The sequence below is a fragment of the Rhinolophus sinicus genome, chromosome 14, assembly GCF_057876585.1.
Source record: "Rhinolophus sinicus isolate RSI-liver-muscle chromosome 14, RSI-T2T, whole genome shotgun sequence".
NCBI classification, from domain to species: Eukaryota; Metazoa; Chordata; class Mammalia; order Chiroptera; family Rhinolophidae; genus Rhinolophus; species Rhinolophus sinicus.
This window is the reverse complement of record NC_142514.1, coordinates 128,788,463-128,815,015: the sequence shown is the minus strand read 5'-3', so window position 1 is coordinate 128,815,015 and position 26,553 is coordinate 128,788,463. Positions and strand designations below refer to the sequence as shown.

At 37.9% G+C, this 26,553-nt stretch overlaps 1 long non-coding RNA gene and 2 pseudogenes across 1 annotated transcript in view; 2 read left to right on the top strand and 1 right to left on the bottom strand.

Moving 5' to 3' along the window:
• The window catches only part of LOC141572433 (uncharacterized), a 155,047-nt gene extending 131,983 nt beyond the window's left edge, over nucleotides 1-23,064 (top strand). The window contains exon 3 of the long non-coding RNA XR_012497794.2: nucleotides 20,244-23,064. This is a non-coding gene — a long non-coding RNA (uncharacterized LOC141572433). The remainder of the gene's footprint in view (nucleotides 1-20,243) is intronic.
• On the bottom strand, nucleotides 2,489-2,933 carry LOC109451375 (ferritin heavy chain pseudogene; annotated as a pseudogene).
• LOC109451391 (large ribosomal subunit protein eL27 pseudogene) lies at nucleotides 4,504-5,129 on the top strand (annotated as a pseudogene).
• Nucleotides 23,065-26,553: the final 3,489 nt, after the last annotated feature.

Here is a 26,553-nt window from a genome sequence, read left to right as displayed (position 1 = left end):
CTTTTTAAATGGAGAGAGACCAGCCTACTGCTAGGGGCACCTCAAATGTTTTGTCTGCTGCAACTCTTGAGAAATTCCAGTAGTATCTTCAAATGGCTGTGACCATCACAGCATTACATCTCATTCCACACAAAAGGAAATCATTGTGAAATAACTGGTCATTTCAAATGCAGTCAAGACAACATGATTAATTATTAACCAAGAATCTTAGCGATTAGATGGTCTCAGAGAACAAAGTGATTGAGGCACCCATTTGAAGCTGTAGGAATTGAGTCTAGAAACATCATGGTATCTCAAGATTGGTTCCAAAAGCATCTTTTTGGCAGAGTTGGCCTTGGGTAAAAGTAGGAAAAACACAGATGGCTGGGTTCCATCTCTACAGTTCTTATTTAGTATATCTGGGATAAGTCTTACTAATTTGCTGTTTTGACAAGTTCTTAGCTGATGGCAATACTGACAGTCTGGGAACCAGTTTGAGAACTATTGCCCTAGTCAACATGCTGTCCTAAAAGAAAAAAAAAAAAAATGTTTGTCCTTGGACATCCAAAACTAATATTTTAAGATTAGTGAATGTACACAATGATAGTAATTAATCCTTATTGAACACTTACGTAGCACTGAGTAGGCCCTGTGCAATAGGTCACTTAATTCTCCCAAGAATCCTCCTAGTACATTCATTACCTCCATTTACAGATGGGAAAACTGGAGGTATGAGAGGTTAAGTATGTGATCTGAAGTCACATAGATAATAAAAGATGGAGCTGACTTTTAGGCCTAGGCGGTCTAACTCTAGAGTACACTGCTGACCTTTATTCTGTGTATACATCTCTCAAAGAGAAACTTTTATATAGTAACAAAAGAACAAGATTTAAGGTTAGATAGACTTGCAGTGAAACCTAAACTTCACATCATGTTTACAAACTATAACTGACAGGCAAATTAATATGTTTTAATTCTAGTGTCCTTATCCGTCAAATGGGGACAATATTTATCTTTGTAGGAATGTTAGAAAAAAAAAAGTATTAGAATGCTTAAAGTTCTAGCATGTGTGAAGGTCAACAAATGGTAGTCATCTGCTCCCATCAACTGTCACTCTAGACACATCAAGAATTAACTTCCCAGTTCTATCATCCACCGACCATCAAATTGTCTTATGTTAAAAAATTGTGAAACACACGCTGAGATGTTTTCTAAGAGCTAGAGATCTAAGAGCTAGAGATCAACAAATCAGTAGTATTTTATAAACACTAATGACCTGGACTCATGTGGAGACCAGGCAACCGTGATGGCTAGAGGCCGCGTTTCCCAGTTCAGATTTGAGATTTTCTCCTGGAGCTGTCCTTACAGCATCCTATTTTGCCTACCTATTTCAAGTGCTAGCTCAACACTTGTGTATTCAATCTCTCAGGACAAATGCCTTTTTGAATTTGGGCATTGCCGAGAAACAGGCAATGAGCCCTATTTAACCCTAGTTGCCTCAACTCTTGAGGTGTTGGATCCATTTGTGGAAAGAGTTTTTACTTGTCTCTGTTGGTTGCAGTAAATTAACCATATGGTACACTGCAGCACTGCAGATGTTGTGCTGCCCAGTATCTGATTCACGTCTGCAGATAGTATGGGGAGATTGCCATAGCAACAAGCCACCAAAAATGAGACAATGAAAAGTCAATGTTATATAACAGGATTTTGTTTTGTTTTATTTTTGATCTTCTGGAGTGGGGGCATCTGGTTTGTATTATGGATTTTAATAATACACTGAATTTAATAATTACGTCAATAGTAAATTTCTCCTGTAGGTTATGCCACAAATAAAGAAACACAAAAACTCAAAAGTACCTAAACTTTCTAGCATCAGTTAATCAAATTTCAAATTGGATCTCTTTATCTTATCCTAATTAGAAGTCGAGAAATGTGCTCCATAAGAAATCAGTAAAGGATAAGAAAATGTGATTTGATGTTCAAGTTACTAATATTTGTTTATTCAATATATACTGAGTTCTTATTATAAGCTAGGCACTGAGACGAGCAACAGTCTTATCTCGGAGGGGTTGTCAGTCTAGCAGGGAAGAAACACAAGCAAGTACATTCAACATATTATTATTGATAATACTATTTTCTGAGCAGCACCAGGACTGTTCTTAATGATAATACAGGAAGTCAGTTTCCTGGATAAACCCTTCCTGCTGAAACATCCTAAAAATCCTGGATACAATATTAAAAATAAATTTGAGACATTAATAAGCTCTCAGAAAAGTAAGAAATTCTCAGGTTAGGTACTGTTAAAGAATGGCAAAATGGATGAAATTTATCTGACTTTGAAGTACCACGTTACCTTAATTGAAGAAATGGTACAAATGAAAGGATTTAAGTAGATGTTTTGGTACAACTTACAGTAAAGATAAAGGTAACCCCAACATGCATGCACTGCCTCGGCGACCAGAGAAGTCACCCTGCGGCTATGGGAAGCCAGCCTGAGTCTTAGTTCTCATTATCTGTGTCCTAGACTGTGCTTGTCAACAAGATACTCTGTCATTCCAGATTCTGGGGGTCCCCCATCTTGCACAAGTTGGCTACATTGTCATCCAATTCTTTGATGAATTTCACCTGCCCATTCAAGTAATGAGTCTCAACGAAGTCACACAAGTGGGTATTATTTTTGTCAGTGGCAAGTTTGTACAGTTTCAGTAGAGTCTGGTCCATGCTTTTTCCCAAGGGTAGTGCACACTCCATTGTATTCAGCCCACTCTCTGAGTTATCACACACTGGATTATTGATATCTTGAAAGAAGATTCAGCCACCTCATTGGTTTTGCAGCTTCATCAGTTTCTTAGCATGTTACCTCTCCTTATGAGACTGGTGAAGAAACTATTAGGCAAATTTCTTTAAAGCTACATCATCTTAGTCAAATTGTAAGTCATAGATAGGTAGACATAGGATGCCGAGAGCTCCAGGCTGACCTGAAGGCTGATGGTGGCCTCGGAGTCCCGGTGGTAGTTCTGGCACACCTTTGAGGGGATGCGGTTGTCATGGTGAGTGGCTGAAGAGATACTGTGGCAGCAACTGTGCAGCACTAGAGCTGCAGTGCGGGCCTTGGGGTGGTCCAAGGGTGCTGTAAAGAGGTGGCAGAGGGCTGGCTTTGAGCAGTGGCCAGGATAGGGGATGAGTTCCAGGTTCAGTACAGATGATTCACAGTGAAGACTAATACACAAATTCAGTAAATTTTGCAAAATCAATATGCAAAATACCGTAGTATTTCTTTACACTAATAATAAACTATCAGAAGGGGAAATTAAGAAAACAATCCCATTTACAATTGTATCAAAAAGAATGAAATATCTAGGAATCAATTTAACCAAGGAGGTAAAAGACCATTACTTGAAAACTATAAGACATGATGAAAGAAATTGAAGACACAAATAAATAGAAAGATATTCCATATTCATGGATTGGAAGAATTATTATTGTTAAAATATCCATGTCACCCAAAGCACCCAAAGCAATCTAAAGAGTCAATGCAACCCCTATCAAAATTCTCATGGTATTTTTCACAGAAATACAACAATCAATCATAAAATTTGTATGGAACCAGAAAAACCCCCAAGTAGCCAAAGCAATCTTGAGGAAGAACAAAGTGGGAGGCATCACATTCCCTAATTTCAGGCTATATTGCAAAGCTATAGTAATTAAAACAGTATGGTATTCACATAGAAACAGACACATAGGTAAATGAAACAGAATAGAAAGCCTAGAAATAAACCCATGCATATATGGGCAATTAATTTACTATAAAGAAATCAAGACTATACAATGGGGAAAGGACAGTCTCCTTAATAAATGGTGTTGGAAAAATTGGACAGCCACATGTAAAAGAATGAAATTGGACCACTGTTTTACACCATACACAAAGATTAACTCAAAATGGATTAAAGACTTGAATGTAAGACCTGAAACCATAAAACTCCTAGAAGCATAGTCAGTAAGCTCCTTCACATAAGTCTTGGTGATGACTTCTTTTGAATATGACACCAAAAGCGAAAGGAACAAAAGCAAAAGCAAACAAATGGGACTACATCAAGAAAAAATGTTTTTGCTGAGCAAAGAAAACCAACACAAATGAAAAGACAACCTAGTGAATGAGAGAAAATAATTGCAAATTATATATCTGATAGAGCTAAAATACAAAATATACAAAGAACACATACAACTCAATATAAAAGAAATCTAATTAATAAAGGGGCAGAAGATCTGAATAGACTTTTTTCCTATGACATACTGATGGCCACCAGGTATATGGAAAGATACTCAATATCATTAATCATCAGGAAAATGTAAATCAAAATCATAATGAGATATTACTCCTGTTAAAACAGCTGTTATCAAAAAGACAAGAAATAACAAGTATTGGTGAAAACGTGGAGCAAAGGGAACCCTTGTGCATTGTTGGTAGGAATGTAAATTGGTGCAACCACTATGGAAAACAGTTCGGAGATGCCTCAAAAAAATTAAAAATAGAACTCCCATATGATCCATCAATTCTACTTCTGGGTATTTATTTATCCAAGAAAACAAAATCACTAATTTGAAAAGATATATACACCCTCATGTTCATTGCAGCATTATCTATAATAGCCAAGATATAGAAACAACTTAAGTGTACATGGATGGATGAATGGATAAAGAAATTTTAGTATAGCCTTTCTGTTGTAGGCCTGTGTGGCTGCTGTCAAAATGGGCAAGTTTATGCACCCCAGGAAGGTGGTGCTGGCCTTGGCCGGACACTACTCCAGCTGCAAAACAGTCATTGTGAAGAACATTGATGATGGCACCTCAGCCACTCCTACAGCCATGCTCTGGTGGCTGGAATTGACTGCTGTCCCTGAAATGTGACAGGTGGCATGGGCAGAAGAAAATTGCTAAGAGATCACAGATCAAATCTTTTGTGAAAATTTATAACTACAATCACCTCATGCCCACAAGGTACTTTACGGATATCCTCTTGGACAAAACTGTCCTCAACAAAGATGTCTTCAGAGACCCTGCTCTGAAATGCAAGGGAGGCCAAGGTCAAGTTTGAAGGGGGGTATAAGACTGGCAAGAACAAATGGTTCTTCCAGAAGCTGCGGTTTTAGATCTTTTTTTGCTTCAGTTATTAAAAGTCAAAAAAAATATCCCTGTGTCTGCCTGTTGCATGTATTATTAATCTGGGAAAGGAAAACAATCATAAGATGAGTGACAGTGGTGGATGAGGCACTGTGGGAAAAATACAAAAATGTAAAATAAAATCTAAACTGCCTTTGGAAGAAAATAAATTGTAGTACAGATATACAATGGAATATTTAGCCATAAAAATAATGAAATCTTGCCATTTGTGACAGCATGGATGGACTTCGAAAGCATTATGCTAAATGAAATAATTCAGACAAAGGAAGACAAATATTGTATGATCTCTGTTAGATATAGAATCTAACAAAAATTCCAAGCTCATAAATATAGAGAACAGATTGGTGATTGCAAGAAATGGGGGTAGAGGTGGAAGAAGTGTATAAACTGTTTTTTCTTTTAAATAAATTTAATACAAATTTAAAACAAACAAACAAGTAAATATAGTTGAAGCATTGATAAGCTCTCACGAAAGTAAGAAATTCTCAAGTCAGGCACAGATAAAGAATGACAATTCAAAAAAACTAAGTAGAGCTCTGCAGCTGGTCTTCACTCTAAAGACAATTGCCAAACCACATGAACTTGAATTTAAGTTTTTATGGACTCGTGGAAGGAAAGACAGAAAATACAGCCCAGGATTTGCTAAAAGCAGGGAGTCAAATAGATTTCTCTGCTAAAGCAAGGACTTGGAGAGTGTAAAAACCCTTTTAGTGTAACAATGATTTAGAATCCAAGACAAAACCAATAAAATCTTTTTCAGTGGATTCAACGATTAATTGTCTTGAAACTTGATAATGAGTCCTAAATAAAAAATGACCAGTGAGAACATAAATATTACAGCCCTTCTGCAGCCCTTCCACAGCCGTTCCAAGCTTTCAATCTATAATCTCACCGTGATTCAAAATAAAGTTCATCACATACTTAAATTAGAGTGGCCCTGTATTTGCAGCATTTGGTAAAGTCAAAGGCAAATTGCCTCTGTAGTATTCACCTTTATGCCAGACTGCAGGTAATTCCCACGAATAAAACTCCAAGGAAAACAAGATCATAAAAAAACAAAACAAAACAAAATAAAAAAACAACCAACAAACTAAATTCACAAGGAAATAAGGTACCATGAATAAAAACCAGTATTAAACGAGAGCGGACACAGTATTACAAAATCATCAAATCAAATAATCAGATACAGATTACAATAACTATTTAATATGCTTAAAGAAATAAAACACAAGCTTGAAAATATGTATAGAATAAAAGAAACTATTATAATCAATGACCAGACTGAAAATATTGCAAATAGAACAGCCGAGTTTAATAGCGTATTAGAGAAAGAAGAAAAGGGAATTCGTAAAGTATAAGATGGATTTGAAGAAATCATCTTGAACCGTACAGAGAGATGATATGGAACACATAAAAGAGAAGCAAAGAGGCCCAGATATTGAAGAAAATCTAGCATACATCTCAGAGTTCCAAGAGAAAAGAGAGGGACAGAAGCAATATTGGAATGAATTTTGGCTGAAAATTTTCCAGTACAAACAAGAAATCAAACCACATTTTTAAGAATCCCACCAAACTACAAGCACGAAAAATAAAAATAACTTAGACACATTATAACGAAACCACAGGACAATAAAGAAAAAGAGCACATTTTAAAAGCAAGCAAGCAGAAATAATAGAACATTTTCAAAACAGTTATGCAAAGGAAACTGATTTCTCAGGAGTAACAATACAAATCAGAATGATATAGTCAACATATTGAGAGACAATTACTGCAGCCTAGAATTCTAAACCCATTAGCAGTATCTCTGAAAAACAAGAGTGGAACAAAGACATTTTCAGACAAATAAAAATTGAAAGTTTATTAGCAGTAGCCCTGCACAAAATCATTCTTAAGCGTATGTTTAAGGCAGAAGGAAATTCCTCCCACATATAACTGCAAGAAACAATTAAAAGCAAAGAAAGTAGTAAATATGTAGCTAAATCTAAACAAACATTGAAAATAATACACAAAATGTTGTGGACTCAAAAAACAAAGGTGAAATACACTATACTGATAGTATTAGGACACACACTAAGGGTTTCTTTTAACTTAATCATCTGTTTAAAGGCCTTATCTCCAAACAGCGTCACATTCTGAGGTACTGGGGATTAGGATTTAAGTATACGAATTTTAGGGAGATGCAATTCAGTACATAACAGAGGCCTAGAAAAGAAACAGTCATAAATAAGCCTGGAGGAAAAAGTGTCAGGGAAAGATTTCTCCAAGAAAAAGAGAGATTATTGGATATATATGCCATTCAGAGGTAATTAACTCTTTCATGGGAGAGTTTGGGAAAATGCAATAATAGGTGCATAAACTTTAAACAAACAAATCATGAAACAGTTATTAATTCCAGGGACTCAAAATGTACAAAATAAACATAATAAATCACATACTTCAGCTATGGATTATATTTACATAGTCATCATAATAATGTAGTATAATGATTTAATGAAATATCCTGTGCTAGGACTAACTATATTGGGAAGATGGAGAAAAATACTGGGAAATTGGGTAACGGTGCAAGAGAGAAGCTTTTATCTTCCGTGGTAGAAAGCCAACAGATGTTTAAAATGGTAACTTTGAGGGTTAACATATGCATGCTACTTAGAAATATGATGGTATATAATGGAAGAAACAATGAAAAGATTTGAAAATGATATCCTTTGGGGAACAGGATTCAGTAGGTAGGGAGTGGCAGGAAAAGGGACTATGCATATATTACTTTGATAAAATAAATTTAACATAGTTAGAACAGTATAATATTGTTTTATTTCAGATTATAAAATTAATGCATGTTTGTGGTAGAAATTTTGAAAAATACAGAGGTTCCCCTCCAAAAAAATATTTCACTCTTATCATGGTTATCTCACATACACACACTAAATTTGCTGTTTTATGACTTTATTGCCTAAAAGCATATGATTTTTCCATGATAATCCTTTTAATATACGCTTTAAAAAAATGCAAGGAAACCCAAAGAAAAACATCACTAATTATTCATGGAAATGAAAAAAACACGCCACAAAAAAGTGACATTTGAACTGGATCTTAAAATATAAGAAATAATAAAATAATTGAGCTCTTGCTATGGGTCAGACAGTTAGCTAACTGTTTTGCATGCATCATATCATTTAATTCTCATTAAAAAATCTGAAAGAGAGTGACTACTATCAATCTCCATTTTACTAGTTGGAAATGAAAGCTTAGTGAGGTTTTGGCTCAAGGTCATTTGGCTGATGTATGGCAGTTCTACAATTTTAAATATCATGACTACATGGTAAAGAGTTCTCTATATGTTGGTAGAACATACCCAGATGCCCAGTCGCCCTGACCAAGACCTGTGTCATTAGCCTCTTTACCACATACAAGTGTTGGTTAAGTGAGAAAGCAGGCGGGATATTGAAGATAGAAGGAACCATACATATAGTTATTAGTCCAGAAGCATGAGAACTTAAGGCCTAACCTTGAGACATTTTTTTCCCCCCTGTATGGAAATCATGATATTTATAGAATGAGATTTGGTTAAAGAGGTTAATTGAGGCCACAATAAAACAAACAGACAAACAAGACAAAAACAAAACAAAACACCTTGACGAGCATGAACTTCCATTAATGGGCTCTGCTTCTCAAACAGGGACATCCATACCACGACCATTAGTGGGAAAGAAAGTTTATGAAAACAGGATAAATAAGACTCAGTTTTGACCTCCTAGTAAATAATTTAAAACATTAATGTTGTATGAAAACAAATGTAAATATATCATGGAGTAGAATGCAAAACATATCAATTTTTAAGTTAAAGCTGAAGACTTCACAGATTTTTTTTTCTTTTGGCAGGCTCTTATGAAAAGCTCCCAAATCTCAAGGGTCTGAGTTAGATATTCTCTCTCATCAGGAGTCTTGAGTGGAAAGACTGTAAGGAATACTCTATGGAAAATATGTAATTGAGAATGATACGATTGATCAGATTTTTTTTAATGTTATTTACCCCTAAAGGAAATATCATTAGTATGGCTAATTGTTATGACAACAAAAAATATAGTCATACTTTTTTTTTCTTACTGACCCTAGACTGAAAATATATTAATCTGCACCAATGGCAGTGTTGATTTAGGAAGAATGTCAATGAGTGAGAAGCCACAGTCCAAACTAAGAAATAAAAATCCTTACGTCTGTATTAGTACTGTATACTAAACTGTCTCACGAAGTTTCCTGACACTTAGTCTGTCTTCCCACTATCAAAATAATCAGTTCACTTGCAGTCTTGAAGTTATTTGGGGAACTTCAGATAAAACCCACCAGCAGATTGGATATATCTCTTTTCAAACAGAAATTCTGGCAACATGTAGAAACTGCTGTAAATTGCACCAGACAAAATGGAGAAATAGGTTGCCCGCTATAGTTAGTTTGCTGTAGTTAACTTTCCAGAGTGAAAAAAGACAAGATTAAAACCTAATGGCTTCTAAATGCAATGTGGTATCCTCGATTGGATATTGGGATAGAAAAAGGATATTATTAGAAAAACTGGTGAAAATCAAATGCAGCTGGAGTTTAGGTAATAGTAACTTACCAATGTTGGTTTCTTAGTTTTGACAAAGGAACCATGATAATATACAATTAACTTAGGGGGAAGTGGGTGAAGGATAAGTGGGAACTCCCTGTGCTATCTTTACAACATTTCTATAAGTCAAAATTATTCCAAAATAAAACATTAAAAATTTCAAAACCACTGACTTCAATGTTAAGAAAACAGAAATATTTATTGATTTGATGCCAAGTCCCCAAAGAATTCAAAAAACTGTTGCAAGACATACTTAGGATTTCAAACATTTTCCCTTGTTGCTTAAACTCGATATTCAGAATGCCTTATTTATTCATCATTAATAAGTTTGCTACATTTATTAGATACTTGATATAGTTCTAGCTGGATATTTTAAGTGAGATATCCATTTTTAAATCCTCACTTAAGCTATGCTTGGCAATTAAAAATGTTGAAGATTCATGACTATCACTTGTCTGTGATACAGACAGTGGGTGTGCATCCCTCCTTGCTGGCATAAAACGTGATTATGACAGGAAAGTAAAAGTGGGGAGAGGTGTTCTCCACCTTGTGACTCTGCTGAGAATCAATAGCTCTAGTTGTAGATCACGCAAGGTCTGAACCACAGAATGTTCTTAGAGAATTCAGCTTGGCTAGTTTCAAGACTAGACGCTCCTTGGACATACAAAAGCAAGTCTCTTCCAGGACTGGGTGATGCTAAGGGGGTCACCCTGAGTAATCCCTCTGAAGAGCACTACACTTAGTCTTTGCCCTAGCTTGTGCCCCTTGTCTTAGCTCTCTGGCTGTTTCAAATAACCCTTCTTCCAAGATGTCCGCAGATTTCTAGATTTGGACACAACTTCCCTTTGGAGAATCGACTGCTTAATTAGCACTTCTTTATCATGTCTTTCTATGCTCCTTGTACTCAGGTCTTCTAAGTTCCTGGAATTTTCTATGGTGATTAAACTCTCTGCCTGCCTGTTCTAATGCATTTGACGGGGAATTGCAGTTTCACCAAACATATGTACTGTACGCCCTCCACACAATTACATGTGGGAAAAGCGAGGGCATTCATGGTGTTCCCTCAAATACCAAAAGTCATTAATGGGTAAGAGGGGTCCAGACCCTGTAAAGACCAAGAAAGACAATTAACCAAAGCAGGTGGAAAATCAACATATTTGCCAGAAAGAAGCCAATGATCCTTTCTAATTAGAAGCCTTTGAAAAGAGCATATTATCTTATGAAGCCTCAGATTACTCATCAGTAAAACAATATAAATATTACTTATGTCACCAGGCTATTTTGAAGATGAAAAAAACTAGCATTTAATGGTACTGCTATCACAGGGATATAACAAGTACTCAGCAAATTGTAGTTGTTTTTCTTGTTTTTATTTTTATAATTATGTCAGACTATGTTAAAATATCAACTGATTTACTTTTCAGTTAAACTTGTTGCCCTGTAACTTATTCATTACTTGCTCATGTGGACCATTTCATCCATTGAATCAGGGAAGTTCTAATAAAATTGGAGAAAAGTATTTTGAGTTCTGAAGTCTGAGTCCTGTATAAATGTGGAATGCAGGAAACACAAGAAGTCTCAGAGCTCTGCATCCCACTGTGGAAACTAGATGGCATCCCGATGTAAGAAGGGAGAGGAAACATTGGAAAAGCTAGAGTAAAAGTGGGGCCCTCAATAAGGGGGAATTTTATGCTACCTCTGGACACAGTCCAAGTGAGAGAGAACTCTAGAAATTCCAGACAGGTGCAGACCAATTTTCCAATGAGTGGTCCACAAACAGCAATTTAAGGTCAGAACTGGAAGAAAAAAAAAAAAAAAGAAAGAAAGAAAGGGACTGTTAAGACAGGTTGTAGAGAGTGGGTAGGGTAGTGGAGGAAGCATCTCAGGCAGAGAATTCTGGATGGGCCAAAACAGGGGTGAGAAAACACTGGTATATCTAAGGGACTACAAAAAAGTCACTGTGATTATAGCCTGGTGAGAAAGGGGTAGGTAGGGTGAGGCGAAAAGAAGCTAGAGACAACAAAGGACATCGGAACCCAGAGGTGACTGTGGTCAGAATGAGGAACTTAGATGTAAGAATAGTGAAAACTCTAGGGTGACATGACGTGAGTAATAAATTTTAGAGGATCGTTCTGCTGTGTTGGAAGGGATTGGACGAGGGCAAGAACTAAAGCAGGGAAACGAATTAGAAGTCCATGGTAACCATCCAAATAATACTGATTCGGAACAATGGAGATAAAGATAAATCAACATATTTGAGATACACTGGGGTGCCAAAAAAAAATGTATACAAGTACACATTCTGGTCAACGTTGCTCAAGCAGTAGTTCGCCGTCATCTTTCAGCACCTCTTGTAATTGCAGAAGTCAAATGTGACTTGTATTTATCTTTTGTTATCGGTATATATTGACTATTACAATTTTAATAGTTTTTTTCCTTTCTTAAAATGTATATACATTTTTTTGGCATCCCCTGTATGTTGGAGGCCAAATAATCCACCTTACCCACTACAGACATCCATACCCTAATCTCTAGAATTTGTGAATATGTTTGTTAACAGTAAAAGGGATTTCGCAGATATGATTAAGGTTATGTACCTTAAAATGGAGTGATTATCTTGGATTATCCAGGGACATCCAATCTAATTACATGAGCCCTTAAAGGGGAAACTCTTAAAACTCTCCAGCTGGAAGCAAAAGAGGGCTTTAGAGGGATGTGGTATAAGGAGAAGTCAGATATTCAAAGGCTATTGCTGGCTCTTAAGCATAGGCTGTGCCTAAACTGAGGGGCCTAACACAGCTCACAGAGTTCCCGGGTGCTCCAATGAATAGAAAGTTTCCTGTGTGCCCAATAGTGTCTTGGAAATAGTAAGGGGTCAGACATAGCCCCAGCAAGTTCTTTTGTTCCCAGATGGCTCAGGAGTGTCAGAAGGGTCCTGTGATCTACAGAGAGGAATAAAAGTTTGGTTGAAAGAATGGTGCATCCCAAACACCATGCTGCCTACACCCCATTGCCTTGTCCCTGTGTGACTACACGGAGACAGCCCTGGGGACAGAGTTTGGGGAGATTTCAAATTGCCCTGGGGGAACTGAAACTTGAAATACAAATTCAGTAATTCACTTTAGAAGTAGAACAAAATAAAGGGACATGTCTCGCCGATGTGAATTTCTGGACCGCCATGCATAGTCATATAGTTAAACCACTGTCATTATCACCACTACCACCATCAGAGTCATCATTTTCATCATCACAGAAGATGAAGAGGCAAATCAGCAGTCCAGAGAGTAAAACAGGGCAAGAAGAGGTGAAGATTGTGGTAGAAAATGAAAGCTACAGAAGTCCATTTTATTTTACATCTGGTGTATATCGCCAGTGGATAAGGGGGTCGGGGAACATTAGTAGGTTGTTTTAGCTCCGAGGATAAGTGCTGGACAAGACACTGCAGAAGCTCACCCTGCACATACAGCCATGGCTTCTATGCTCTGCTTCCTAATCCACCTTTTCATTTTATGTTCTCCAATAACTGCTTATTCATTGACTTTTTCTGTAATTTTTTCCCAATTTTTTCATCAGCTTTTCTGATTACCAAACAATGTGCTTTAAATTTGGCAAGATGACTGACTGATGAATGATTATAAATGCACATATTTATTTGCTTAACAACTATTTTTAAAAGCTGATTCTTCTACAACTTCCTGTTTGAACAATGCAATCATTTAAATGGATTGACGAAAGGGCATACTCTATAATGGTTTTTAGTTAATGATTCATTTGAGACTTAATACCTTCATGAAAATTAATCTCTGATTCACCTAGAAAGTACTGATAAATCTCTGCTCTTTTGCCTCTATGCCTACAAAATTATGTCCTCATATTAACTTGCAATAAAATATTGTACACTAATAAATTTTGGGGACACTCCTATAAGGAGTTAGTATTAGACTCATTTAGGGAAGACCAGACAAGAACCTTTTTATAGTAGGTACCTCTAAGCAATGGGGATACTGAGGGGTGAGGATAGAGGTGATATTATCTCCCTTCTCTATTGCTGGAATTTCATTTCCATTAACAGCACACATTAACTTTTTCAAAAAAAAATGTTACCTAATGATTATGACTTCCTTGTTCCTTGTTTAATTTAGTTTAATTTATATACAATGGAATAATTTGTGGCTATCTTCACCTCCCAAGTTATTTCCTGGTTTCTGTCAAATAAATGCTCAGTTCAGACCATACCCTTTTGAACCCCTTTTCTGGTTTTCCTCTGCTAGATTAGCCATCTAATGTAGCTTATTTTTCAATAATTATTCATCCAAGAACATTTATGTAATGTCAGCATTGTACTAGGTATTGTGGAAGGTACAGAAGAGGCAAAGTTAGTAATAAAAAATAGCAATGAACATTGTTTATTGAGCACTAACTTACATGGTTAGAGAGTATTTTAAGAACTTTACATGAATTACCTCCTTTTACTTCCCACAACATTCATTGACGTATACTATCATTCTCTCTGTTTTATAGATGAGGAAATTAAGTTTTAGAGAAAGTAAGGAAAATGCCCAAGGTCAAACAGGTGTAAATAATAACAAGGATTTGATTGCATCCTGTATGACTCCAGCACCTAACTACTCAAACTCTTAGGTGGCTGTGAGGGGTTTACCGTAGAGTGGGAAGACTTATGTGCACACACACTCACACACAACCACATACAACCAACTGAAAGCCATCCAAACAGTATTGGGCAAAGGCCATAGTTTATGCCAGTATCATGTCTGTCACATCAAAAACATGCAGTTTAGAATGGTGGAATCAACTAAAAAAATAAATGCAAAGGAGTGTGGAGCAGAGTTCAGTGCTATAGGAATTTATAGCTCAACAACAGATAATATAGTTAAGACACTGTAAGGAAGAGGTGGGCTTTTAAGCTGAGGGCTGAGCAATATTTAGAAAGGGAAGCCAGAAAAGGCATAAACAAAGACTTAGGATAACAGTGAGTCCTGGATGTTTCGCCAACTAAAGGAGATGGTTTGGCTTGCACAAAGAGGGATGGTGAGAGAGAAACCCGAGAGGACAGGGGAAGTAGCTGTGAGACTGGCACCTTGGAAGCTTGGCTCAGCCGTCTAGATTTAATGTGATATGAAAATGGGAGTGATGGTAATAATAGTAACAATACATAGGCTTTCCAGATGGCTCTGTTCTTTCAAAGACATTATCTCACTTAATGTGTTTGTGGAATATTAATCTGGCAGGAGATAGATTGGAAGAGAGAATACTTAGAGTCAGCGAGGCCCATTAAGACATCACAATTAGCCAGAGTGCAACGAGGAAAATCTGAGCTGGGGTCAGGATCATTAAAGGGAATGGAGGATACAATAGCTACCAAATGCCTACTGTGTGTCAGAGACTTTATAGATGCTCTCTTAATGTTCAAAATAATTGCATTATATGTGGCATTCTGGCATGTGGTGAAGGCCTAGTTTAAACCCTTACTGTGTGACATTAAAGCAAGTTATATAAACCTCCATTGCTTCATCTTCGCAACAAAATACTTGTTGAGCAGCTACCATATGCCAGGCATTGGGGTAGGTATCAGAGAGTGGGGGACTAAACAGCCAAAGTCCGTATACTTCCAAAAGTCACAGTCTATGACAGACACTGACGTTAATGTGTAAGTGCATTCATTTCCTATTGCTGCCAGAATAAATCACCGCACATTTAATGGCTTAAAAAAATAAATACATAAATAAATCTAAAACAACCCACACAACGGGTTTTTTGTTTTGCTCACCACTCTGTAGTTGAGACACCCAGGCTGTCTCTCAGCTGGTGTCTCTGCTTCTGGCTTCACAAGGCCAACATCACGGTGTCAGCTAGCTGGGCTCTCCTGGAAGGATTTGGAAAGAATCTGCTTTCGAGCTCTTTCAGGTTGTTGGCAGAATTAGTTGCTTGTGGAAGTAAGGGTGAGGCCTGTTTCTTTGCTGGCTATCAACTATGGGCCTCCCTTAACTTCTCCTACAGTCTCTCTCAGTCCTAGCACACAGCCCCTACAGGGCAGAGCCACACCCTTCTCATGCTTAGAACCAGACCTCCTTACACCTCCTCTCTCAAAGTCCTATCTGTTTCCAGCCGGAGAGAGTGCATTCCTTTTATGGGCTCATGTGATTGAATTGGCCCCACCTGGATAATTCAGGCACTCTCCTTATTTTAAGATTAGTAACCTTACTCACACCTGCAAAGTCCCTTTTGCCATGTAATATAACAAATTCACAAGTTCAAGAGATTAGGTCATGGACAGCTTGGGGTGAGCTTTATTCAGCTTACCACAACCTCCAGAATACATCTTAAGTGTATTTAATTTTCTTTATTTCCACTGCCGCACACCAGTCTTTCATGTGGACTGTTCCCATGAACTTCTAACCGGTTATTCTGCTTTTCTCCTTTTATCTTTCTAGTCTCTTCCCACAGAGCAGTCAGAGTGACCCTCAAAAATGTGGTACTCATGTCATGTCACTCTATAGCTTCCATTGTTCAATTCTAAGCTTAAAGAGATCTGTCTTAACTACTCATTAGAAAATTTGTCCCCCACCTGTTTCTTAAAACATAGCTTTTTCCTTCATAATAAATATAATCTGTAATTATAATAGATAAGATTAAGCATAGCACTTACTATGTACTAGGCATTGTTCTAAAAACTTTAAATATAGTAAAACATTTAATTTTCTCAAGTATCCTATAAGTACTATTTTTTCCCCATTATTATTATTATTTATTTTTTTATTAATGCTTATTGGGGTGACAAAGGTTAGTAAAATTACATAGGTTTCAAGTGTAAAAATCATATTTGTATGGAATCACAATATTATTATTATTTTTTATTATTATATACCACTTTTAATTAATTAATTTATTTTTATTTATTTGTTTATTTTTATTAGTTTCAGGCACACAAGACAAAGTAATACTTAGACGTTTATCATTTATATCCCTCACACTATGTGAACCCCCTCCCCCCATCCACTATCCCTCTGACATCACACAGAGCCATTACATTTCCACTGTCTCTATTCCTAATGCTGTACTCCGCTTCTTGTAAGTATATACATACACACACACACACACACACACACACACACACACACACACACATATATATAAAATTATAGTTGGCATTCATTATTTTTCAGCTTCAGGTGTACAGTGTAGTGATCAGGCATCTACGTCATCCCTGAGGTGGTCTCCCAAATGGGACACGTGTCCATCGGATACCCTACAAAATCTTTACAACATTATTGATTACATTCCCCAAATTAATTTTCAAAACCCAGTGGCCATCTTGTGGTTACTGACTGTTTTCTATTCCCCTCACTTTCCCCCTTGTTGGGTGCATAGATGTTTACTAGGGTTATGTCCTCTTGTCGGATCAATGCCTTTATTATTATATCATGCCCATCTTTGTCTTGTAATATGTTCTTCATTTGAAAGTCTATTTTGTCAGATGTAAGTATTGCAACGCCAGCTTTTTTCTCATTTCCATGTGCACGAAATATCTTACTCCAACCCTTCACTTTCAGCCTGTGTGTGTCTTTTGATCTGAAGAGAGTCTCTTGCATACAGCATATACAAGGGTCTTGCTTTCTTATCCACTCAGCCACACTATGTCTCTTGATTGGAGCATTTAATCCGTTCACATTTAAAGTGATTATTGATAGGTACATAGTTATTGCCTTTTTTAAATTTGTAGTTAGATTGTTTTCATCTTTCCTCTATTTACAGAAGTCCTTTTAGTATTTCTTGCAATGCTGGCTTGGTGGTAATAAATTCCTTTAGCTTATTCTTTTCTGGGAAGCTCTTTATCTCTTCATGAACTTTAAATGATAGCCTTGCTGGATAAAGCAATCTAGGTTGTAGGCCTTTGTTTTCCATCACTTTGAGTATCTCCTGTACTCCCTCCTAGCCTTCAATGTTTCTGTAGAAAAGTCATTTGATAGTCTTGTGGGAATTCCCTTGTATGTAACCCTCGGTCTTTCTCTTGTTGCTTTTAGGACTCTCTCTTTGTCTTTAACCTTTGCCATTTTAACTATAATGTGTCTTGGTGTGGACCTGTCTGGGTTTATCCTGGTTGGAAGTCTCTGCACTTCTTGGGCTTGTATGTTGGTTTCCTTCATCAGGTTAGGGAAGTTTTCGGACATTATTACTTCAAATTATGTCTCAATCCCTTGCTTCCTCTCTTCACCTTCTGGTATTCCTATGATGTGCATGTTGTTGCGCTTGATGTTATCCCAGAGGTCTCTTAAACCATCTTCATTGTTTTTTATTCTCTTTTCTTTCTGTTGTTCTGTTTGTGTGATCTCTGCTAACTTGTCTTCTAAGTTGCTGATTCGATCCTCTGCTTCATCTAACCTGCTGTTAATTCCTTCAAGTGAGTTCTTTATTTCGGTAATTGTGTTCTTTAGTTCTAACTGGTTGTTCATTATGATTTCTACATCCTCCTTTATGTCGTCACTAAGCTCCTTAAACATTCTTATCATCAGTGTTCTAAACTCGGTCTCTGATAGATTGGTTACCTCTGTTTCATTTGGCTCCATTTCTGGAGGTTTCTTCTGTTGTTTTATTTGGGACATGTTTCTTTGTTTCCCCATTCTGCCTGACTCTCTGTGTTTGCTTTGATGTATTATGTATATCCCCTAGAGTTCTTAGTTCTTGCTGGGTTATCTTATGTAGTATGTGTCCTTTATATTTGACTTGCACTACTTCGTTCTTCTCTGCCTGTGCTCCAAAGGTGACTCTTATGTTGTGTATATTGTCCTGTTAAAGAAGATCTTGAATTGCTTTTCGCTTGTGAGCAGGTGGGGTTAACTCCTAGGCTGACTAGTTGTGAGACTTGGCTCTGCCCACCGCAGGGTGTTCTGCTGCGTGAGGGTTGACCATTTAAATGTGGTTTGGCCTCTATGGGCTCTTGTGCCTCTAGAGAATTCTCTCTGGGTGTGTCACTTGTAGGTCAAACCCGGTAGTACTCTGGTTTGTTCTTGAGTTGGCCTCTGGGTGTGTTGAATCTTGTGCCTCTTAAGCTGGGCCCTGGTAGGGCAATTTCAGAACAAAGCAAATCACCGAGCACAATAATAACAACAAAGAAAAAATGAAATACATTCACATGTAAAAACAACCGACAATCCATACTCAACACAGGCAAAGATATCAAAGATATATAGACAAAACAAAACTGAACTAAAAAAGCAGCTCCAGTCTTGGCTTAAGCCCACCAAGTAATCTCCAGGTTGTCCTCTGCTGTATCAAAGAGTCCTCTGTGTATTGTGCAGGCAGAGCCGGTCACCTGGTAACCAGAGTGAAGTTGGGACTGCAGATTTAGATGCGTGGGGCTGAAGGGTCTGGATGGTGGTTTCTACAAAGTCAGTGCAGTTTCTGCCCTTGCCTGCACATATGCACACTGAGAGTAGCACCACCAGCCCTGTGTCCAGTTCTCCTGAGTCTTAGGGCACTTCTTCTGTGTGTGTATGTATGTGTGTGTGTGTGTGTGTGTGCACGTGTGTGTGTGTGTGTGTGTGTGTGTGTGTGTGTGGCAGGTGGGAGATTTCTGAGCTGCTGAAAACCCAGAGCTGCGTCTGCCGCCTACTGCTGATCCCTGGGAGTGCCTCCCCAGTTGTAATTGCCGTGCCCTAGGCAGTCCAGAAAGGCTGGGGCTGGGGATGGAGGGGTCTTCTCTCTCCCAGCCCAGCTGTGTCACACTCTTCCCGCAGGCCAGAAAAGGTGGTGGCTGGGGTGGAGGAGTCTCTTCTCTCCCAGCCCAGCAAAAATCACACTCTTCCCAGCCTCTTCCCTGGGTCAGAGTTGCACGCTCGTCTTCCCAGCATCTGAGCACTAAGGCTCTACTGTAATCTGACACTACTCCTCAGTTCAGGGTCCACTTTAAGTCTCTGGAAGGGTGGGGGTAGGATTGGAAGAGCGGAAGGAGGGGCCCAAGTATGGAGTTTGTGTCCTTTGTCTGACCTAGGGCCCAACTGGAGGTATCAGCTGAGGTTATTGCCTTAAATGCTGGATATGCTGCCCCCTTGGCGGGAGAGATCAGCTGTGGGACGCAGGGAAAGAGCCCACCTCCTCGTTTTGTGTTCTCTCTTCTGTCCCGGGATCCTCTGCGTCTCTGCAGCTGCAGATGCCGGCGGCCGCGTTTCCACTCTGCTTCCTTCCCTCCCCTCTGCTCGCATGATTTGCCCACCTTCAAGTAATCCTTGCACGAGTCTCTTAGCTGTTCTGAGTGATGAGCAGAGAGTCCTTTGATGGGTTATAGATGTCCCGTTTGTGATAAGATCCGGAGGAGAATTCAAAAAGTGTGCCCCGCTGCCGCCATTCCTATGATGTCACTCAATATTATTATTTTTAATTGAATAGTTTATTTTGTATTCTGAGACAGACAGTCAACTGTAACTTTTTGATGTAAGTACTATTATTACTTTCTTTTCACAGGTGAAGGAAACAAACACAGAAAGGTGAAGTAACTTGTCCAAGGTGGGACTCAACAAGTGGCAGAATCCAAGGAGTCCAGCTCCATAGTCTACACTCTTAACCAATATGCAACATTGCTGTTATTTGTGTGTAATGAGGTTTTGGTAATGTCCCCCAAAGAAGTCCATACCCTGATCCCCAAATTTGTGAATATGTTACATTACCTAGCAAAAATGAATTTTGCAGATGCAATTACAGTTATTCCTCAGCTGGTTATGTTAAGAATATTCTGCATTACCCAGGTGGGTTCAATCTAATTATATAAGCCTTTCAAAGCAGAGAAGAGTCTCCAGCTGGATGCAGAGTGATGCAGTGAAAGGGTAAGTCAGAATGAGTCCAAGCATGAGAGAAACTGGAGCCACTCTTGATGGCGGGACCCCATGGAAGACATGAAAAGAGATGCTGTCAATCTTTGGGATCAAATAATAGTCCCTAAGCTGACAACCAGCAAGGAAATTGGAACCTCAGTTCTATAACCACAAGGAGCAGAAGTCAGTCAATGATCTTAATGAGCCTGGAAAAGGCTTCATCCTCCAAGTCTCCAGAAGGAAACACATCTGTGCCAACATTGTGATTTTAGCCTTGTGAAACACTAGGCTGAGAACTAGCTGAGTCGTGCGTACCCAGACTTCTGACCTTCAGAAGGTCAGAAGGTAAAAACAAGGATGTTTTAAACTGCTACAATTGTAATAATTTGTTACAATAGCATCCCAGAAAATAACCATATTTGGAGATAGGGTCGTCACAGTAATAATTAAGTTAAAATGAGATCATTAGGGTCAGCCCTAATCCACATAACTGGCATCCTTTTAAGAAAGGAAAGCTGGTAACAGGCATGGACAGAGAGAAGACAATGTGAAGACATAGGGAGGAGATGTCTAACAAGCCAAGTGGAGAGGCCTGGAACAGGTCCTTCCCCCATGACCCTCAGAAGGAACCAACTTTGCCAACACCTGGATCGCCGAATTCCAGCCTCCTGAACTGTGAGAAAATCATTACTGTTGTTTAAACCATCCAGTCTGTGGTACTTTGTTATGGCAGCCCTAGCAAACTAGTACAGATAGAAAAGGGGTCCAGCTAGTAATCAACTGCTTGGTCTGTCTGATGCTTTAGTTTTCCCCCGATGTCATCAGGGCATCTGTTTTTCACATTAGAATCAGACCCAAGATACCAAATGCAGCTTTTAATCCTCACTTTTCCTTCAACAAGTCTCAAAATTTCCACATAATATACAGCCATGATAATGTGGGGAACATGTCTTTAATAATGCAATTTCCTCTATAAAAGGAATGAGTAATGAGCAGAATCTACACATTGACATTTTATGAAAGACTTGAACCCTTCCTATAAATTCATCTCTGAAAGCCCCACTTAAAACCAGCTTTGGGTATTGCACTCATAATTTACAATTAGGTAACCAATTCAATTGATTTCTTTTTAATCTGTCCTTTCTCTGGCATTCCCTTGTCCAACAAATGAAAATTCTATCCACCTGGTTTCTTAGACCAGAAACCTGTGAAACATTTTTGACTACTGTCTCATTCAACTTCATTTGATTAATCACCATCTGCTGTTGACTCAACTACCTAAAATAGTTGCGTACTCCATCCACTTTTCTCATTTTTTCTGCTGCTACCTTAGTCCCCAAAATTGGCACCATAAAATCCTAAATGTTCTCCTTTACTCCAGGCTCCATTTCTCCAATCTTTTCTCTGGATTCTGGCCAGAGCCTAGATTACTCAATTCTTGAGTTTCTGGTCTTTGCCTCGCTTTGTGGGTTTACCTCTTCTTTTCCTGCCAATCCCACTCGTAGCTCCTGCCACATCAACATTTAGTGTCTCTCTTTGTGCTTTCTTTCTCTCCCAGCCTTTATATTTGGATTCCTTCTGCCTGGAAGTCTTCACCCCTCTTCCTTCCCAGAATTTCCCTTTTAACTACTTAAAGTTTCTGTTTAGATATCAGATCTCAGTGCCTCATTTATTAGGTGTGTCATAATAAAAATTAATCTCTGTACCTCTGCTCTTTCATCACTAAAAAGGGGGATAAAATGGAAATCTCTTCACCAAGATATTTTATACAATAACAGAGTTGTTTTATCAAATGCTTATAATAGCTGAGTGACCATTGCCAGCACTCAATAAATGGTAGCCATTACTATTCTTATTGTCATTCTCTTTTAGCAAGATTTCCTTGATTACCCTACTCCTGAACTGATCTGAGTAGTGAACACACAATGTCATACATAGATGTTGTATTATAGAAATGTACACTTGAAATCTATATAATTTTACTAACAAATGTCACCCCAATACATTTAATAAAATTTATTTAAAAATGAATTTGGAATGCCTCTTATATATGAGTACTTTCATTGTACCCTATTTCCCCCCATATTAACACATTATTGCATGCTTGTGGGTAAGTCCATGAGGGCACATTTGTATCCTTAATGCTCAGCAGAATGTGGGTACCTGATAAATTTTTCTTAAATGAATGAGATTCTTCTATTATCAATTCTTCCTGCACAGGCATCAAGTTTGATTTAGAATTTGCTTTGGGAGCCATCACCTAAAGCTCTGGAATGCCCTTCTGAGCTTCTACACCCATATCAGTCATCAGTATTAAGCAGAGATTAGAGGGGTGCAGCAGTGGTATGGTAGAAGTGCCATGGAAGATGGTATAACTGAAGAGGAGCCAATTTAAACTCATGTTTACTAAGTGTCAAATTGGACCTAGTCAATGGTTATGACTCAATCTTCACAACTATATGAGTCAGGCATTGTTTCCCCATTTTATAGATGAGATAACTGAGGACACAGTAAACTAACATTTTTGCTCCAGATCACACAGCTAGTGTTAGCACTTACTTTGAAAGTAATTTTTGACTAAAGCCTGTACTTTCCATCTTATCAGGTCATATAGTCACTCCTCATGGGGGACGCAATAATGAAAATATAAAATATTAAGCACATATACAAAGATATTTGAAGATCGTCTTGACATATAAGATTACAAAATAATAGTTTTTTGCTTTCTTTTGAATTGACCTTTCTGCAAATTACCTGCTCTTGAGCAACCAGACTTTGGCACAGAGCACATTCTCAATAAATACTTGTTGAATATTCCACGTGTAAATGTTGCTTAATACCTTGTGATATGAGTCCAGCACTTCCCCATGAACAAAATAAAGCAAGAAATGCTTGTACTCATTTTATGCAACAGCCAGACTCAGCAATCACTACCCACTTATAAACGGAAATCATCCTTCACTCATGAATTTTATTCCATGGTATATCTTTCTCCAGTTGGTAGTGATACGGCTCTGTAAGAGCTGACTACTTCAGGAGAGGGGAAAACACCTAAGAGGAATTGAGTCATCCCAAGGAAGCTTGGTGTGACTTGCTGCCTTCATCAAGCAGAAGCAGCCTGGCTAGCACAGACCTTTTCTGGGATGAAGAAAATGCCAATGATATGGTGCGTCTGAACCTCATGGTGGGCATTTGTCATTTCATATTTTTGCTTTAACTTGAATCCTACACTATGGAAACAACATATGACATCCTGAAATAATTCTGCTAGCTCATTCTCTGTTAACTTTAAAAATAGCTAACATTTACTGAGTGCTTACTATGTGCTGACACTGGAAAACTCATTACTGTCATCATTTTGCTAAATTCTCATAACAATGCTGGTAAATTTTAATATTTTCTCCATTTCACAGACAACTTTTCAAAATCCATCAGCCAACAAGAAACATAGCCAAAAGCCCATGTTCCTAATCACTATGCTATGATGATTTAGTAAAGAGTACTGCTATCCACAGAATGCTAGAGAGATGTTAGACTGGAATAATTTTATTCTAGTTAGCAGCCTAGTGAAAGATCCTCTATTTAATGGTTGTCATAAAATTTGCTATCAGAAAGTGAATTCCTGGTGTATTTATCTGTATCTTTTGTTTTTAAATTTGTTTAGTAGATTTCTATCCTGTCTTTTAATAAAAAATAACATGTCATATCTTTCATTGGTATCTCCAACTACGTAATCCAGTTCTGTGGGGTTGAAGACACACAATAAATGCCATGTTAATTAAACTAAATGACCAAAGATGCTGCAGAAAACTCATGATTCAGGCAGATGGGGATCCCCATGTCTGGGCTTTTACCTGTGGTTATCAAGCATAGGAAAGCATACTTGGCTGCTTTCTAACTATAGACTGCCTGGCTTTCAGTTATTGTGTTTCAGTGAAAAAGAATTACCACACTAGCCAAGCTATGATTCCTCAATTACATCTTAACAAGCCCATCTTGAGTAGAATGAGTAAAATTACATGATTTAGTTAGTTTATACACACAAAGATAAAACTGGTAAAATTTCTAAGTGATATGTCTTATATCAGCAACAGAATTTTTATGTACTTGAGATATATTTGAACAAACCCTCTTAATACAATGTACTGGACAGGCAATAAAAAGGAGGGAGGGGATGCATCTGATTGGACATTAATAAATTTGGGACAAGTTCCTCCAGCATTGTCCATTCATAATAATTTATTGGTAACTGAGTTGATGCTAGAGAGTGGACCAAACTCTGAGTATAACAAAAATGAATTTTCATCTGACCAGGAAAGAGAAATCTTTCCATCATCCCTCTTCCTCAAATGCCTTCTGTCAGGGTGATTGTGGTGATGTATATAATAATGGATTGCAAAGTAAAGAGAATGAAAACAAATCAGCAACAACAACAACAACAACAACAACAAAATACCAAGCATATCCTCCATTATATAGTCCAGTGAATCTATATAATGTCATTGGTCAGATCGGGCCCCAGACAATAGAAAAATGACGTGTAGATTTTTTTGCTCAAAGAAGTCTCTATTGGAGACAAGAAAAAACTCTTAGCTGTGTGGAAAGAGGGAGAGGGAAAGGAGATGTTAAAAGAGATGAAAGGGCAGAGATGTGATAAATAAAAATAAGGAAGAGTTACGGAGATGTTGACATTACAAATGAAAATGAATGGTAATTGCTGGAGGGATTACTAAATGTATTGGGGTTTGAACTCGAGAAAATAATGAAGTGCCCTCTTCTTTGGTGACACTGAGAAATGTGGGAAGTCAGCAACAACCCTGGGTTTCAAAGTAAGAAAACAGAAAGCACACAGCAAAGGAGCCTAAGTGTGGACTAATTGACCACTGGTTTTCTGAAGGTCAGGGAGTGAGACACTGCTGAGGGATCATTAGGAAAACATCCTTTCTACCAAGTCCAATGGAAGGACTTCCCAAGTGTTCATCCACTACATCCTAGAGCCTACACACATAGACTCAATAGCCCAGCATCCTGGGAGGAAAGTGTACTGGCAATATTTTATACTGACCCTAAATTAGGGTAGCATTAGTTATAGTTTAACCCAGTGATAGAAGTCTATTTTAAGAGTTCCTGTCTCATATTAATACACTTTTCAGGAGTTCCAAAAGAGAGAAATGAGCTAAAATGGCATTACCATCGAAGGTAACATAAAATGTACTGATGCACGTGAATGTTTTCTATGTGTAAGACACATGGAAGTGTGACTTATAGCTTTTTAGATATCTCTATATAGGGTAGTTCAAATTAAAGTACTATCATTTGTGTGTATGTTTCATTTTATTACAATTAGTTATCTTCTTTTTCTTGCCCATGTGAATAACATGTTGCTTGCTTGCAAGGGAAAAGCTGTAGAGAATAGTAACTAAGGTCAGCTTAACACCTCTACCAAGAACAGCCCTAAAACAAGCCTGTCTGGGTCAAACCCAGATTCCATACTTCTTGGCCCCTTAGTCACTCTGAGTCTCAGGTTCATCATCAGTGAAATGCTAATGATAACAGTATGTCATCTACTTAGAGTTCTTGTAAGAATTAAATGAATTAATATGAAGTTCTTAGACTAGTCTGGTATGTAGTAAGCATTTTAAACATACCAGCTATCTCTACTATTCTGTCCAAGTCATTATACTGTGTATTTAATCATTATAACTCATCTCCATTTTATTGGCCAAATTTTATAGGTGGGGAAACTAAGGTTGGCCGGTTACATTATAGCCAAAAAGCCGCAGAAATAGGTAGAAGTTGCACCGGATTCCAAAATCCTCCTTTCCATTGAACTCCATTAACTTCATTGAAATCCAAATCCCCACTCAACTCACCCATCCATCCTCAAACACACACATCTTTCTAAATAGAAATGTCTTACTCTCTTCTTTGATCTTGGTTTTGTTCCTAAATTCTAGCTGTCT